This window comes from Hoplias malabaricus, unplaced genomic scaffold (genome assembly GCF_029633855.1).
Source record: "Hoplias malabaricus isolate fHopMal1 unplaced genomic scaffold, fHopMal1.hap1 scaffold_24, whole genome shotgun sequence".
In the NCBI taxonomy this organism is placed as follows: Eukaryota; Metazoa; Chordata; class Actinopteri; order Characiformes; family Erythrinidae; genus Hoplias; species Hoplias malabaricus.
Window position 1 is genome coordinate 2,348,896 of NW_027101063.1, and position 4,074 is coordinate 2,352,969.

General features: G+C 50.4%; 1 non-coding gene across 1 annotated transcript in view; it reads right to left on the minus strand.

Annotated features, from left to right (window-relative positions):
- The window catches only part of LOC136684447 (18S ribosomal RNA), a 1,839-nt gene extending 1,322 nt beyond the window's left edge, over positions 1-517 (minus strand). The window contains exon 1 of the ribosomal RNA XR_010799662.1: positions 1-517. This exon is cut by the window's left edge and continues 1,322 nt beyond it. This is a non-coding gene — a ribosomal RNA (18S ribosomal RNA).
- Between the last annotated feature and the right edge of the window lie 3,557 nt (positions 518-4,074).

Here is a 4,074-nt window from a genome sequence, read left to right on the forward strand (position 1 = left end):
CTCGAAAGAGACCTGTATCGTTATTTTTCGTCACTACCTCCCCGTGTCGGGAATGGGTAATTTGCGCGCCTGCTGCCTTCCTTGGATGTGGTAGCCGTTTCTCAGGCTCCCTCTCCGGAATCGAACCCTGATTCCCCGTTACCCGTGGTCACCATGGTAGGCGCCTATAGTACCATCGAAAGTTGATAGGGCAGACATTCGAATGAGACGTCGCCGCCGCAGAGGGCGCGCGATCGGCCCGAGGTTATCTAGAGTCACCAAAGCGGCCGGGGGGCCCGAGCCCCCCGGATGGGTTTTGGGTCTGATAAATGCACGCATCCCCCGAGAGGTCAGCGCTCGTTTGCATGTATTAGCTCTGGAATTACCACAGTTATCCGAGTAACGTGTGGAGCGATCAAAGGAACCATAACTGATTTAATGAGCCATTCGCAGTTTCACTGTACCGACCGTGTGCACTTAGACCTGCATGGCTTAATCTTTGAGACAAGCATATGTTACTGGCAGGATCAACCAGGTAGCTGCACCGTGGGAAAAGGGGGTGAAACGTCACTCCCCGCCACGTGGGTCGGCCCTACCGAGACCCTTTTCGGGGCCCCGGGTCGGGCGCGGCCGCTCTCGGTGCGTTTGTTCGGAGCAGCACTCCTTTCGGATCTGCTGTCCCGACAGAGGAGAACCAGGAAATGTCGATTCGTGGGGCACGCTGGCAAACAGGAGTGGGGCCACGAGTTCAGATGCAGAGCCCCGGACATCGCTGTGCCTGCGGCCGCCGTTTTCGGACTGTCTCAGCGTAGGGGACTGGCCGCCTAAGTCTCCCAAAGATAGGTACGGGAAGGGTAAACAAAACCCATCCCTGGAAGCTGACCCGCAGCATGGGGTAGGATCCCTCTGCTTCTTTTTATGAAGCCTGGCAGGTGCCTACCCAAGGCGGGTCTGGTTTTCCGGTAGAGCAGCATCTCCACGTCGGTTGTCATCGTTCAGACACCTTCATTTCGTACTGCCCTCTGAAATCCTGACGGCCCCGCACTGGAAACGCCCATGCCCACGTTGTGCTCGGCCCGCCCGAAATAACCTCCTATGCAGAAGGGGTGCGACATGCCTGGGATCCTCTCTGACGTTGACGAGGGTCCAAGATTTCTTAACATGACATTCCTTAGCATAGAAGCGCTTGTACAAGTGTCCTTGTACCGCCCACTGGAGTTCCTGGCAATACGAAGAGGACGGAGATAAAAGGGAGATGACGAGGCACCAATAAGGGAATGTTTGGGTTGATGGAACGAGACATGATCTAATAATGGTGTACGTGACTGGGGTCCTATATATGGCTTGGATTTGTTCAATAAATTCAAGAGATAAGAGAGAATCTTTGACTGTCTGTCTTATTCCTCTCTTCTCCTCAAAGAATTCTTTGAGCGTCGATCTTTCTTCCTGGTGATACTTAATCATTAATTTTAAGTTTGCCATAATAATTAACATTCCCTAATCAGAAGCCCTGGATGAACAGAGAGGTTCGCACTCTGCTCAAAGCCAGAGATGCTGCCTTCAGATCAGGATGCAGGGAAGCATACAGCTTGGTCAGAGCTAACCTGAGGAGAGGAATAGCTATAGCCAAGCACTGCTACAAACGCCGGTCCTGATTCACAAAAAAAAACAAAAGCAGATGCACATAAATGGAAAAACCTAATGCGTACAAAAGAAGGGCAAAAAACAAGACTGGTGGTCTGAGATTTCTTACCATGGCATCCCTCAGCATAGAAGCGCTCAGGGTACGAGCGTCCTTTGTACCGCCCACTGGAGTTCCTGGCAATATGAAGAGACTAATAGCTATAGCCAAGCACTGCTACAAACGCCGGATTGAGGAGCACTTTACCTCCTCTGACCCTCGGCGTATGTGGCAGGGAATACACGCCCTGACTGACTATAAACCAACTAGCTTTGTTCCATTTACCAACAGTGCTTCACTCCCTGATAAGCTGAACAACTTTTACGCTCGTTTCGACCAGATGATAATGATATCTTCAATAAACGATCCTCCACCGATGACAACCCACTTGTACTTTCCACTTCGGACGTCAGTCGCATGCTGAGTAGAGTGAATGCACGGAAGGCAGCTGGCCCTGATGGTGTACCTGGCCGTGTGCTGAGTGCTTGTGCTGTGGAACTTGCGGGTGTCTTCGCTCTCAACAGAACTACACACTGCATAACCCACCTCAATAATTTCCAAGTGCTTTAAAAGACTAGTTCTTTCTCACTTGAAATCCTGCCTGCCTGCTACGCTGGACCCACACCAGTTTGCTTATCGTTGCAACAGATCCACCGAGGACGCTATCTCAACAGCACTACACACTGCACTAACCCACCTCGCTTGGAAGCATAAGGAAGCATAAAGTAATCTAAATCTCCCTGGTAGGCGGCTGCGTTGACCTTGGACCTCAGAAAATAAAGTGGACCCACACCAGCAGATGACATGGGACACCAAACCGCCACTGACTGTGGAAACTTTACAGGGTAGCTCGAACAATGTGGATTCCGTGCCTCTCCTCTCTTCCTCCAGATTCTGGGACCTTGATTTCTATAGGAAATGGTCCTTGGTCTTCCAGGACCAAGATGGCATCGCGATCACACTGCGAGGCTCAGCGTCTTACCGGTTTTAGTGATGTTATACTTCTGTACTTAGCTATCTCCAGTTTTCTTGCGCAAATAACTCTTGCGAACCACAGTTACGACAGACAGACACTTTTGGAAATTAACATTCACTGCACAAACACCGGATTCAGCATCGGTTGGACTTTAACCAGCTTCAAAACAACACCCCTCCCCCATCTTGGACTTTCCGATCATCTTTCTTTGTTCCTGCTTCCCAAATACACTCCAGTCATGCAGAGGATTAAGCCTTCAACCAGAACTGTAAAGTTCTGGATGGATGGGGCTGACTCCTTCCTTCAGCAACAGTTCCAGCACACCGACTGGAGTGAGTATGCTGCCCGAGCCTGCACAGGCTCACACATCCACTTGGACACCTACACTAACTCTGTCCTGAAATGCATCAACAAGCGCTCAGGGTACAAGCGTCCTCTGTACCGCCCACTGGAGTCCCTGGCAATATGAAGAGACTAATAGCCATAGCCAAGCACTGCTACAAACGACGGATTGAGGAGCACTTTACCTCCTCTGACCCTCGGCGTATGTGGCAGGGAATACACACCCTGACTGACTATAAACCAACTAGCTTTGTTCCATCTACCAACAGTGCTTCACTCCCTGATGAGCTGAACAACTTCTACGCTCGTTTCGACCAGATGATATTGATATCTTCAATAAACGATCCTCCACCGACGACAACCCACTTGTACTTTCCAATTCGGACGTCAGTCACATGCTGAGCAGAGTGAATGCACAGAAGGCAGCTTGCCCTGATGGTGTACCTGGCCGTGTGCTAAGAGCTTGTGCTGTGGAACTTGCGGGTGTCTTCGCTCACATCTTTAATGTTTCGCTTGCCCAGGCAGCTGTACCATCTATCTTTAAGTCAGCCATTATTGTGCCTGTGCCTAAGCATTCTACTGCTTCAGACTTTAATGACTTTCGACCTGTAGCACTCACCCCAATAATTTCCAAGTGCTTTAAAAGACTAGTTCTTTCTCACTTGAAATCCTGCCTGCCTGCTACGCTGGACCCACACCAGTTTGCTTATCGTTGCAACAGATCCACCGAGGACGCTATCTCAACAGCACTACACACTGCACTAACCCACCTCGCTTGGAAGCATAAAGTAATCTAAATCTCCCTGGTAGGCGGCTGCGTTGACCTTGGACCTCAGAAAATACAGTGGACCCACACCAGCAGATGACATGGGACCCCAAACCGCCACTGACTGTGGAAACTTTACAGGGTACCTCGAGCAATGTGGATTCCGTGCCCCTCCTCTCTTCCTCCAGATTCTGGGACCTTGATTTCTATAGGAAATGGTCCTTGGTCTCCCAGGACCAAGATGGCATCGCGATCACACTGCGAGGCTCAGCGTCTTACCAGTTTTAGTGATGTTATACTTCTGTACTTAGCTATCTCCAGTTTTCTTGC